At 34.8% G+C, this 14,456-nt stretch overlaps 1 protein-coding gene and 1 pseudogene across 8 annotated transcripts in view; both read left to right on the top strand.

Annotated features, from left to right (window-relative positions):
- ARHGAP32 (Rho GTPase activating protein 32) overlaps positions 1-14,456 on the top strand; it is a 430,718-nt gene that overhangs the window by 363,403 nt on the left and 52,859 nt on the right. The window lies entirely within an intron of this gene.
- Positions 1-14,456, top strand: part of LOC130453798 (ran-specific GTPase-activating protein-like) — a 42,838-nt pseudogene extending 28,382 nt beyond the window's left edge.

The following is a 14,456-nucleotide window of genomic DNA, read 5'->3' as shown; positions in this document are numbered from 1 at the left end:
CTGAAGATCTTGTGTTTTCAGTAGTAAATAGTCATGCAGAGCTCAAGTTAGTTCCTATGAAAGCTTTGAACATACCACACCAGTCTTCTGTCTTCAAAAGTGTAGACTATGCCTAATAAACTCATTAGAGACTACATTTCTATTCTTCATATTTTAAAATATGTTTTATTTTTAAAATATCTTATTGATTATAGAGGATTCCTATAAATTTTGAAGGTTTTTGGAAATAAAGTTTTTGGATTTTTGTTTTGATGGGAAGAGGAAAAGAGATTTGGAGGTTTGAGAGGAAATTGAAATAGATATAATACTCATTAATACCATTTAATAGTAAAAAGATAAATAGTAGGCACTTCATAATTAAAGTTTTCATAGTGCTTTATACTCATGTGTTTTTCATAACAGCCTTATGAGATAGAAGGTACTACTATTTATTTTTTTCTATTTTACTGATGAGCAAACTGAAATTCATAGTAGGTAAGTAATTTGCCTATGTTTAGGAGGAATTGAGCCCAGGTCATCTGGTCTTTAAGTCCGGTATACTAGCCACTAAGTTGTCATTTATACGTCTAATGTCATATTTTTAGTGTAGCAAAATAAAATGTCTTATGGTTTGTTCCAAAAACCAGGTGTTAGGTAGGTAGGTAGGTAGGTAGGCAGATATGTAGATAGGTTGATATGCACAAACCCAGTAGAAAAAATGTGGAGAGAAAAAGGTTTTATTTATTTCCCTCTAATTTTGGTGGTCCTCTACCCTCCCAATCCCCCAAAAAAACTTTGAGAAGAAATATAGTTTTCCATTCAGGATTTTCCCATTCTCTTTTGGACATGTCTATTATTGTCGGGTTCATTTCCCATATTGATTTTCCTTTAACTCATTAATTGTAGAATCCTGGGACAGCTGGGTAGCTTTGTGGATTGATTGGGAATCAGGTCTGATATAGGAAGCCCTGGGTTCAAATTTGGCCTCAGACACTTCCTAGCTAGCCCTTACTGTTCTTCTGCCTTGGAACCAATACACAGTATTGATTCTAAGACAGAAGGTAAGAGTTTTAAGGACCTTGTCTATATTATTATGTTCACTTTGGGGTACATAGTACTAATAGGAGGCATATTATTTGCCTTTATGGTTGGATGACTGACATAGGATAAAAAAAAGGGTATTTTTTCTTGACCCTAAAGTTTAGAAGTAGAATCAATCATTGAGAGTTGCTGAGGGGAAAATTTTTGTCTTGATAAACAGAAAAATTTCTAATTATCAAGAGTTGTCTAAAATTGAAATGGGCTTCTTTAGGATGTAGTGAATTTTTACTCCTGCTCTGCAAAAAGAGTCTGGAAACCAGGATTCATTTATAAAGAGTGTTCAAGTGATTATTATGGATCAGGTATGGACTGGAATATATGACCTCTGAGGACCCTTCCAAATCTATAATTCTTTGAATCTTTGATGTAATCTAATCCATTGAATACATATTATTAATAAGGAATCTGAGGCCTGGGAAGATCAAGTGTCTCCTTTAAAGATGTAAACTAATAAAAGAAATGGCCTAGGAGCCCAGGAACACTGACCCAATCTTAGTGATCTTTCTACTACATCAAATGCTTGAAGAAATGGGAAGAAGTAATGCTTAGATTTAGAATTTTTTCTATTATGCATATTTCTCCTCTCATCCAGTTTATTTTTTCGCAAATCGAAAAAGAAGAAGAATTGATATGGAATTAACAACCATTCAGTCTTTTGTGGGACCACTATATAGGACTGTTGATAAAGTGCTGGCACTGGAGTCAGGAGGACCTAAATTTAAAATCTAGTCTCAGACACTTACTAACTGTGTAACTTTGGGCAAGTCACTTAAACCTGTTTGCCTCAGTTTCTCATGTGTACAATAAGCTTGAGAAGGAAGTAGCAAACCACTCCAGTATCTCTTCCATGAAAATCCCACAAAGAGTCAGATGTGACTGAACAACAACTGAGTCTACTGTGTTATATGGTTTATAAGTGCCTTTGTTGGAGTCTTATTTAAGATTCCTTTAGACAACAGATGAAAGTGGGAATTTTATGCAGTAATGTACTGATAATGGACATTTAAAAAAATCATTAGCTATAATGCAAAGAAAACTAAGGCCCTTTTGCTTTAAATTCTTAGTCCATTTAAAAGTACAAAGCTCGGGGTGGCAGGACTGAGCTAAGGTAAGTGCAGGGCAAGGAGGTACCAGCGCCAGACAAGGATGAATCAAGCGCCACCGCCACCACCACCAACATTGCCGCTGCCTTCACCTTCACATCATCAGGGCCAGCCATCTCTGCCGCCTCCATCGCATCGCCCCCCCACCCCAACCCACCCCGCTCTGATGGCGACTACTGAGGATTCTCAGGAGCATGATTCGACCAGCAAGGGCATGGATGATAGCAACCATGATTCCCAGTTTGAGCCCATTTTCTCTGCCTGAACAGGAGATTAAGACCTTGGAGGAAGATGAAGAAGAGCTCTTTAAGATGCGAGATAAGCTGTTCTGATTTGCATCTGAGAATGACCTTCCAGAGTGGAAAGAGCGAGGGACAGGTGATGTGAAGCTACTGAAACACAAGGAGAAAGGGACAATTCACCTCCTCATGAGGTGGGACAAGACTCTCAAGATCTGTGTGAATCACTGTATAACCCCCCGATGGAGCTAAAGCCCAATTCAGGCAGTGACAGGGCTTAGGTTTGGAACACACATGTTGACTTTGCCAATGAAAGTACAAAGCCAGAGCTGCTGGCCATCTGATTCCTGAATGCAGAAAATGCCCAGAAGTTTAAGGCAAAATTCGAAGAATGCAAGAAAGAGCTAAAAAACCAAGAAAATAAAGTAAAAAATGAAGAACCAAAAATAGAACCAAAAGAAGAACCGAACGAAGAGAAAGGAATAGTCAAAGAGAAAAGTTCTGACCAAATGGCTAAGAAGTTAGAGGCACTCTCAGTGAAGGATGGTGACCCAGAGTCTAATCACAAGATCCAGGTGTAGAGGAAGGCGCTTGAGACCCAGGAGGCCCAAGAGAGCCAGAAGGACCAAGAAGAACGGTAGTCTAAGGCCCAGGATAAGGACACTGAGCAGCAATAAGTCATCTCACCATGGGCCTCACATTCTTTTCTAATTTTTTCCTTTTATTTTCTTTATTTTTGTTCATTTTTTTTTAACAAGGGACTTTATATAAAGAACTGAATTCTAGCCTCCAGGTTGTTTTCTAACCTTTTACCCTTTTGAAGATGTCTTCTTCAGCAGACCCATTCCCCAGTTCAATGTACTGCGCTCATGCCATTCTTTTCCATAGTGGAAACACTTATTTATAGTACATCCAAAAGAGTGAATAAAACATTTCAAAGCTGAAAAAAAAAGTACAAAGCTCAAATGCAAGCCTCAAATGTCTGTCCTAGTTTTTATAGGCTAAGAAAGCAATGCTCTTGTGTCTGGTTTCTTATGCATTTATCTTTGCTTCCCCCATCCCCAACCCCAACTAGCTATCATTTGCCATGTTATACTGTTTTTAAAAGTTCATTCCTAATATCTCTCACTTCCCTCTTATAATTTAGCATTCCCTTTTGGATTGTCTTCAACTCTATTTTTTCATTCAGATATTACTTGAGATCTAATTTTTGTCTTAAATATAGGTAGTACTTCTTTTTTTGTTGTTGTTCATTACTAAGGATGTTATCCTTTTAACTTTATGAATTTTTAATAATGAAGAAATACACATTAACATATTTCTTAAAGGCTTATGTGTAAGTCTTGAATCAGATACTTGGGTCAGAATATTTCCTATCTTTTGACTTTTTGGGTCGTTTTTGGTTTCCAAAGTTTGTGCTAATTTTCCACAACGGTAACATTGTTCTATTTGGTCTATAGAAGAGAAGAATGGACATTGCAGACTTTCCTTACTAGATTATAAATTAGTTGAAGAGAGAAATTATTTTGTTTTTAGCTAGATTCTATTATTTTATTGGTGGAAGGAATTCCCATTAGAGAATTTCTACTAATTCAGATCTACAACTTACCTATAATATGGATATTGCCTTATTATGATGAAATTAATTGATCTTCCTACAATCATTCCTAAGTGTATGTGAAGTAGATCTTGAATCACAGAATCTCAAATTTGAGAGACATAAAACACCTCAGCAACCATCTACTCCATTTCATATCAGAAAGAAATCCCCTTGATAACCTGTCAAGTGATCATTTAGTCTCTGAAGGCCTCCAGGGAAGAGCAGTTTAGCACCTCAGGAGGGAATCCATTTCACTTTTGCACAATGCTGGGAGCCATCAGGCCACAACACCTTAACAGAGTCACGTGTGGTAGCTTAGGAATCCACAGAGTGACCCGTGGCAAGATGTGATTGCTCACTCTATTCCCTTTGCATAACTCTCTCACCAATATCCCTTACCTATGGAATTGACATGATTATTAATCCCCCTAGTCTCATAAGGAATAATGTAAGAGCAAAATACCTGTACCCTAATTCTCTAAAACATCACCAAAAGATCAGACCCTCAAACCCAACCCCAAAAGACTATCATGGGTTAACTTTTACTTAGGTACATAATTCCCAGTAAAGCCACAGCTACAGGCCAAGCCTTAAACTTTCCCACTCACAGAAACTTATTCTCATGAAGCCAGCCCACAAATCAATCATAAAAGCCCATAGAAAATGTAGAGGTACACTAAGCTTCAACATACCTCAGTGACTCGATTTCACAAACCAGTAACTCAGAAAGTTCCTAGTAAACCTTATAAAATGACCAGTCTAATATTAAATCTGAATTGTGTTCTCAGTACCCCTCAACCTCAATGATATAATTGTTGAATTGTCTTTTAAGAACTCTTGATTGATTATTCCCTTTTATTAAAGGCAATAAGTAATTTTCCTTGATTGTTTGTAAGCTCAAAACTCCTCACATGGTAATGAGAAAATTAAGCCATGTGTGACAAAATCCTTTATCTTGTGTGGAATCTTTATTCTGTCAAGAATCTGCAATCACAATACAACAGTATAGAATGTTAAATTAAGTGATAAAAGTTAATGTATCACTTTTCTAAACATCTCTATTTGGACATGTGTGTTAGGTAATGTATCTGTGTGCCAAGAAAATAGGTATAAAAATAAACATCAAACCTGGGGATGGTGGAGCAGCTATCAGGTGCAAAGCATTCCCGTGGCCATAAATATACAGCTGTCTTCCATTTGTTATTTTCTTGACTGATCATTCGCCAACTGTCAGGAACCCCTGGAGTCTTGAGTGAGGCTGGACCTTGCCCATGACAGCACAGCTTTAAATGTTAAAATATAGGAATGTTAGACTATAAATGTTAGAATATAATCTTCTTCTCTGCAACTTTTATCCTTTGTAACTGGTTCTACCTTTAAATTTCAAATAAAACAAGTGTTACCCTTACTCCTCATTGCAACCCTTCAGGTACTTGAAGACAATTATCACATTCTCCTCCTTAGTTGTCTCTTCTCCAAACTAAAGGCAAAACATCCCCATTTCCTTTAACTGCCCTTTTCATGCCATAGGCTCAAGGTCCTTTACCATTATGGTTCTACTCCCCTGGATGCTGTCTTATGTATCAGTGTTCTTAAAACTGTGGAATCTCAGAAATCAAAGTTAAACTCATCAGCCCAAAGCCTGTAGAATTCATCCTTTTTCCTTTTTTAAAAATTGGGACATTTGCCCTTCTCTAATCTAATGATAATTCTATTGTTTTCCAAGATCTTTGAGATATTACTAACAGTGACTCAGCAGCTACATGCCAACTTTTTCAATACCTAACAACAGATTTCATCTAGATCAGCTGATTTTAATTCAAGAAGTTAAATTAATGGTTGGACTGAATTATTTAATTGGTGGCCATGTCAGGGATTTTATTTCTAAATCCCAAAATGAATTACTAAAGTAAATTGAATTTATGGTAGTTTACTTTTACAATAGAGGGAAGATATTAAGGAAGAGAGAAAATGGGAGAGAGAGAGGGAGAGAGAACTCTGGCTTCTTTCAAGAGCCAGTTAGAAATTCTAAGCCCCAGCCAGGGGAAAAGAGTCTCAAGACAATGAGCCTTCCCCGGAGGTTCACACTTCCAGAAAGGTAAGGAAACTAAGTTAGCTTTCACTTACCATGGTGACCATCTAAAATGAAAGCAGTCTGAGGTCTTCTGCATGAGCTCCTCCAAGGGTCCAGTTCCACAGCCAGGTGTCTTCACTCCAGGTCTGAGTGTCTGTCTTCCAGTCTCTCCTCAAATATTTGTCTTTCAGTCCTACTCCGACTTCTTCCAGTCTCTCCTCTGAGTGACCCTTCTTCACTCCAAGCCTGAGTGACTAATCCAGTCCAACTCCAAGTGACTGAATCTTGATTTATCTCCATGTGCCTCTGTTTCCTCTGCTTAAAGACCTTTTTCTCTTGTGTCACTTCCCCTAAATTTTTACATCTATCAATCACAGCAGACGCTCCTCTCCAGGACTGCCCACTCAATGTATGAAATGGGTGTCACATCTTTTGTAGTTTGTTAACACCTTTTTTTGTTAGTTAACACCTTTTTTAGTTAAAATGGGTAGATCTACTTTAAAAGTGAGTTAACACTTTGGGGATTAAGATCTAAAAATATAAAGGATTACAATTTTATCTTCACTGTCAAGGAATAGCTAAGTACTTTCATTGTTACAATCAGGAGATAACCAAATCCAATCTTCACAACAGTCTGACTACAACAATATATAGAAAAACAGTTTTTGAAAGACTTAACTGATAGTGGGATGACTAACCACTCATGACTCAGAAATATTGAAAATAAAGCACATGTCTTCCTCTTGTCAGAGAGTGAAAAATGAGGTGCAAAATGAGACTTGCATTTTTAAATATGACTATTGTGTGAATTTCTTTTGCTTAACTATATTTCTTACAAAGGAAATCCTGTTACCTAAGAATATTTTTCATATTAGGGTTGTTAATTCCCAACCTGGTATATAGCATTTTGTTTTTAATAATTTTATTGTTGTTATTCTGTGGTGTTGTTCATTCATCTTAATCATATCTGACTCTTTGTGACCTTATTTGGGGCTTTCTTGGCAAAGATACTAGAGATGTTTTGCCATTTCCTTCTCTAACTCATTTTATAAATGAGGAACTGAGGAAAATAGGGTTAAGTGACTTTCCCAGGGTCACATAGCTAGTGCCTGAGAACAGATTTGAACTCAGATCTTCCTGATTCCAGACCTACTATTGTATCTTCTTTACTAGTTTTTCTATACTTGCATATAACACAAACATTTCTATCTTCAAAAAACAGAAAAATACCATCATATATAAAGCTGTGAATCTCTGTAATACATAGCTTTCATTTAAAAAACAATGTATTTAATATGTTAGTTTGAATTTCTCTCAGGAACCTCCTTTTGTTCCTTTCTACATGGTTTTAATGTTTCATTGTCTCTCTTTTTTAAAATCACAATTACTTATTCCTTGAAAAAAGAACCTTACTTTTTTGACAATCATATGTCATGAAATAAATCCATAACATTCCCTTTAATCTGAATCAGTTCATACAAATTTTTGAATGTCTTTGAACAAGACAGTATTCCACAAAGTTCTATTTCATGAGGCAGGAAAGAAGGCAGACTTGAAGCTGATATAAGAAGTTTCATGTGAAGCTCAGGTATGATCTTAAAATATAAATTGATTTGTGATTTATGGATAAGAATTGGTTTTCTTAATGTTCTAAACTTTTTTATTATTTAAAAACGAATAATAACTTTTCATATCCCAGAAAATCTTTAACTAAGAAATAATGCTTATTTTTCTATTAATATAAACAGCTTCTAGGAACTTCTAAAAACTTAAGTTAGGGACCTTGAAAGGGATTTCAAATAGAATATCACACGCAACACATGAGAATTAACTGGTAATAGCAACAAAATTAAATTCTGTATTTATATACATTAGTGGTAAATCTTAAGATTGTCTGGATTGAATTTAATTTGACAAAATTAATAAAGATTACTGCAATTAATTTGCAAATATTATACTTTTCATTTAGTTCTAGTCTCTTTCTTTGAATATAAAAATCTTGTAATCAAAGAACCTAATGGTGTGTGCTTAGGCACCTGCATTCACACCAATGCATTATGAGAAATTTATTTTGTTCCAGTCTGGCATGGGCTCATAATTTGCTCAATCTGGAAGGTTTCCAGATGCCATGACAGCTCTTAGTGCTGACCTGGATATTTATATTATTTATAATATAATAATGACCACAGGTGGAGATCTTAAAATCACTTGTAACCATAAGTGCCAGTTGCTAATGTTGGCATATCAGCCAATAATCATTTATTAATTAAGCACTTACTAGTGAATCGAGACTATCATAAATATGGGGGGGGGGGTTGACGTAAAGCAGACCCAATCTATGACTCTCAGGGACCTTCTATTCTAATAAGAGAAGCAACATGTAGAGATTCCGGTCAATCAGCTAACATTTATCAACTGCCTGCTCTGAGCCAAATACTGTGTTAAATACTTATGATACAAGAAAGGCAAAAGCATCCCTGCTCTCAGGGAGACGGCATTCTAAAGGAGGAGACAACATGCAAACAAATATATTTATGAGGTATATGCAAGGTACATTAAAGATATACAACAGAGGTAAGGTACAGATAAGGTGTAGAACCCAGTTTTAATAATCATGAAAGCAACAAAACATTTGCCTAATTCAGCCATCTCTTTGTATGTCCTCTCATCATGACTTTTTAGAGCAAATACTAGATTGGAAAGATTATTTTGACCTAGAGTGAAATGGTGTTTTTATTTATTTTTGTGGAGGGAGGAACAACAGTGATGGAATTGAGGACAAATACTGTCATGTTCTCAATATTTGGGGCAAAAACAGATCGAAAGAAAAAAAGATGTTTAAGATAATAAAGTAGATAGAATTTGATAAATAAAATCAAACATCATCCAGTATTGGGCAGTAATTCTTTTTTTCCTGGATTATACTTGTATTATCATGCAAAACATACTTCCATATTGGTCATTGTTATGAGAAATTTACCTCGATAAAACTGAAACCTCAAAATAAAACCATAAATAAACTAATGTGAAAGATAGTATGGTTTAATCTGCATCTGACTCCAATGGCTCTTTCTTTGGAGGTGAATAGCATTTTTTGGTCAGAATCCTTCAGAATTGTCCTGAATCATTGTAATACTGAGATAAGCTCAACCTTTCACAGTTGATCATCGTACTGCATGCAATGTTCTCCTGGTTCCAGCAGTATTCTAAAAGACTCTTTCAATCCCTCTAATAATAATTATAGAGAACCTCCCCTAATGCTATATATTCCACCCATCTGTTTCAAGGTCTAGTACATTTTTATTGAATTTCTGTTTTTAGTTCAGTGTTATAAACTAGTTATTGGTGTTATAAAGATTTACTTTAAAGATAGTAAGTTCTATGCTATATTTTGAGGTGTTTAATTTCTAGAAAAACTGGTTTCATATGCTTTATTTTAGATTTGAAACAGCCAGGTTTCATGTCTGACTGACCCTGTTCAGATAAGGCTGGGAGATTTTTTTTAGATTATTTTATAGTATGGTATTCTAATATTAAAGTTAGACAACAAAATTTGGATTATGTGGTTTGCTTTCTGAAAGTCTCAAGTATGTATAGTGAAACTATTTAACTTTTGGTATATTATCTAATTACAATGCACAGATTAACATAGAGCACAAGAACACCTTTATGTATTGGATTCTGAAAGTTAAATCCCTTTAAATTTATTGTCTCTATCTTACTTTCCCATATCAGCAGTGGTAAGCTTTCAGTGAATATAGCATTCTTTTCTAAATTGTTTGATTAATTCATCAACAAGCATTTATTGAGTACTTTTTACATGTCAGGCACTATACTATGCACTGGGGATACAAAAAAAAGAAAAGCCTAAAACTTGTAAGGCATTCTGTAATTTATATAGTAGATTAGTGACAACAGAACTTTATAAGTATTCTTATTAAATCTTCCATTGGTAAAAATGAAGAAAATTCTAGTGCCTTCCCTCTGAGATTACCTCCAGATTACTTTTTATATATCTATGTGTAATAAGGGTTAAAATAGGGGTTTTGACAAAATAAGAGAGCAGCTTTTAATAATTTAAGTTTTAATGAGAATATAGTAGTTATAAATTAATATTATCCCTTTAAGCCAGAGAAAACTCTTTGCAGCTTTTAACAATTAACAATTTAGTTTAATTAAAATAGAGAGAGGAAAAGAATATAGTAAAGGGGGGAAAGATAAAAAAGAGGAAGGAGAGATTACTAATGTTATACCCTATAAATATACTTAAAATTCTTAATAACTACTCCGCCTTCTGAAGACAGCTTCTTCTTGCCTGGCAAACACCAGGCCTATCTAACCTATACTATCTATAAATGATTCACTAACTACCAAACTCCCTAAAATAATAGACAGCTATTGCTCACTCACTCCTTCAGTCACTTTTCTATAGAAGCCCAGACTGTTAGTAGTCAACTGACAGTAGATTCTTGCCTATGAGACAGACCTCCTGCTCTCTAGAGATCCCAGAGGCAAAAAACCCTTTGAAGGCTAAAGCCAAAAACCCTCTCAGTAAGCTCAGGCCTACCTTTATATTCCAGCAACTAAACACCAACCCATACTACCAGCAATAAACCCCAACAACCAACTCACACCCAGCAGCCAACTTCCCACCAATTGCCAGCCTTAAATGTCAGCAACTGGCAGCCTGCAGTTGATGTTGGCTCAACAGGGGGCTCTGGTTCCTACTTCCTGTCACTGTAGGCTGGTTTATCGCTTCACATCTCTATGGTAAGAGGACCTCCAGGTCCCCCCATTAAATTAAAAAAAGGAATAAAGAATTCCTTTTTATATCCCCCATGATCTTTTGGGAGGCTAGTCTCCCTAATGTATCAGTTAAACATATATAACTTAGACTTCTAAAAATCACATAAAGGTGCCTATAATATTACACTAACTAGTAGAAAACTAAAATAATAATAAGAGAAAGGGAAATAGAAAGAAAGGAAAACCAGTGTTAGGTAGGAACATTGACAAATAGCTAATTAGGGAGCAATCCCCTTAGGCACAAGAAATTTACATTCATTAAATGCATCCAGTTCCCTTCAATTCCATCAATACTTCCCACAGTTCACTTTAGATCTTTTGATGTAGTGTAGGGTTTTTCATGTCTTCTTAAAACAGTTCACTTTTCTTGATTCAGGGAGTTAACAAATCCTAAAATTACTCTCAAAAGATTTCAAATCTTGGATTTCACAAAATCCAATTCCCAATTACAAATAATTACAAATTACAATAGCAAATAATACAATCCTAAATCTTAGAATTTACAAAAATTATACTATATGGAAAACAAGAACCTGAAGATACCAATTTAAATCTAATAGATACCTCATAAAACAGTATACAATCTAACAGATAACACATAAAAAAGTATACAATCAGTACCCCCTGATGTGGGTGTTGACCAACACTTATAACACTTTGTAACTTAACTCTTCATTTACTTATTTAACTTTTCTCTATAGTTCTATAAAAGTATGATAATAATAACCATTCCTAAACTGAATACATGCCAGAACACATATTTAAAACAAAATACAAATTCTATAACATAATATAAATCATATACTTACCCATTGGCCAATGGATGTTTAAAGTCATTCTATTGCAAAATCAAAAAATGATTAATACTGGTATCATGTGCTTCAAATACAACGAAAAATCAAATATCATAAAAATAAAAAATAAAAATTCTGGAATTCAGTGTCAGTGAAAATAGTGTCCAGTTTTCTCTGTAGCTTTATCTTCAATGCATGTGACAGGATACAGTCAATCAGTTTTGATGGAAGGTACTCGTTTCATGTTGGAGCAATGTATCCACGAGGTCTTTTCTCCAATTTTTATAGCTGTTGGAGTGGTTAATAGTATTTGAAACAGACCTTCCTAGGCTTGCTAAGTTGCTCCTGTGTGCTGGAAGTTCTTTATATATACTTTGTCTCCTGGGTTAAGATCATGAAGGGAAAAGTCTATAGGTCCTCCTTGTGCTACAGGAAGTTCTCTTAATTTTATTTGTAAATCTTGTATATAGGAAGCAATAGAAGTATCTCCTCCTAGCAATGATGTGTATGCAGGCAGAAAAAAGCTTAAAAAGTTAGAATTAGTTCAGGCCCTTGTAAGGCAGTAAGTTTTGTGGTAATTGCTGGAAGCACCAGTTTCTATGGGTCATTCATAATAAATATTTCTAACTTTCAAGGTTACATAAGGTTCATTACTATGTAGGGGAGAATGAACTGGTATAACTGGTGTTAAGATATCAGTGTCTGGGAAATCAGAAGTTTCATTCTCTGATTCCAGAGTCCTTTCTCCTCTCTAGAATCTTCATAAAGGTCCTTGGCCATTTCTCTGAGGTTCCTTTTGTTGAGGGGGATTTCCATCCTGAGTATTGCATCAATGAGCCCCATTTCGGATATATTGTTCTAAATTATCATTTGCCTCCTATGGATTAGTATTTCTAAATATGTTTCTATTATTATTTCTATAATGGTTATTATTTTTAAACTTGTTATTCCTAGAGTTCCAATTATTTCTAAAATTTATTTTATTGAATATCTGGTTCCAATTTCTAGAGTTTTAACATTAGATGACCCCTTTTCCATAGAAGTAACATATTGTTGTTTGATTTGTGTATTCTTTATTCTTGCAAAGAGGCTATGGCCATACATGTGTATATACCAGTGCTCTTATATATATAGATATACATTTTGTTTCTCCAGAGATATAAGTTAATGTACATAAAGGACTCTTTCATGTTCATCCTTGTACCCACAGTACTTATCATCATATTTGACACACAATAGGCATTTAATAAGAACTTATTTGGATATTAGAAGTCATGAGTGTATGTTCGAAGACGATTTACTTTCTTAACTTAATTGAGTTGTCAAAATGTTCAGTAAACCTATTCAATATTCATTATGCACCTTCTCTGTGCAAAGCCCCTAGGCATTGGGGCAGATTCAAAGATAGATAAGACAAAATAATCCTTCCCTTACTGAAAGTTCCTTATCTATACAAATAATAGTACTACTAAAACAGAAAAGATCATGATAAACCCAGTATTTTTATATGCATTCCAAGGAGGAAAATTCAATTCCTGATTCAGATGATCAGGAGGTGGCACTTAAACTAAGTGTAGGAGAGATGGGTAGGATTCCCAAAGGGAATAATAGGAAGTAATAAACCAAATTGATAGAGGATCATAGTTCTGAAGCTAGAGGAGACTCCTTAAAAACCATCTAGTCTAACTTCTAACTTTTATAGATAATACTGTTCAAGTACCTTGCCCCATGTCCTGTAGGTTAGAAGCTATAAGGTAGAATTTTAATGTTGATCTCTGACTCTATAGCCAGTGCTCTCTCCACTCTTCTATACTTCTAACATGTTCAGATTCCATAAGGAATATTAACATGGTACCAATATAATGTATTAATTTTAAATGCTATTCTAAAGAAGGAAACATATACATAATTTTATACATTTATAGGGTTAATTGTCAGTAATCTCATAAGGAAGGCACTTAGTGGGAAGGAATAGAAATAGAACCTAAAGAATCTAACAATTAAAATAATCTTCAGAAGCCATCTAATCGAATCTATATCTAACTAACCGGTATCATCAGCTCTCAGAGTAAACTAATATTTCTTTCTAGAGGTAATAACTAGAAAGGGCATTACAGCTCCATTCAGAGGACCTGGTTTCAGACTAAAGTACTGTTGCTCAATTAGCTTTGTCTGGGCATCGGTTCCCTTAATTGTAAAATATGCAGTTTAAATAGATGATCTCTAAGACCACTTCTAGCTTTAAATCTGATCCTAAGACTTCCATGTATAATGCATACAACTTTCCTAGCTCCACTCCTTCTTCACTAGTTGCCTATTAGATATTTCTAATTGGTTGTTCCATAGGCATCTTAAAACTCAATATGCCCTGAACCAGAAATTATCATTTTCCCCCTGAAACTTTTCCCTATTCTTCCCTGATTCTGTTGAGGATCCCATAACCTTTCCATTCACTTAAGATTTCATAACCTTTAAATAATTCTAATTTCTTCCCTCATTTTTCCCCTAGTTCCACAAATGAGAATAACATATTAATTAACTCTTTAATTAAAACTTGTTCTTAACATATTTATATAATCACGTTATGCTGTTGATCCTAAAGCAAGTCAAACTTTTTTCCCTAAAATCTGCAGAAAGTTCTTTAAGGAAAAAAAAAATCAACCTCTGTGTTGATTCATAGAATTTAGTCGTTGGCTTCTGTACCTTCCATGCTATAAAGTGCGCCCTCTTATATCACAAGAATTATTTGTTGTTATTATT

The sequence above is a fragment of the Monodelphis domestica genome, chromosome 4, assembly GCF_027887165.1.
Source record: "Monodelphis domestica isolate mMonDom1 chromosome 4, mMonDom1.pri, whole genome shotgun sequence".
Classification (NCBI taxonomy): Eukaryota; Metazoa; Chordata; class Mammalia; order Didelphimorphia; family Didelphidae; genus Monodelphis; species Monodelphis domestica.
Note: the sequence above shows the minus strand (reverse complement) of the source record. Positions and strands in the feature narration are given on the sequence as shown.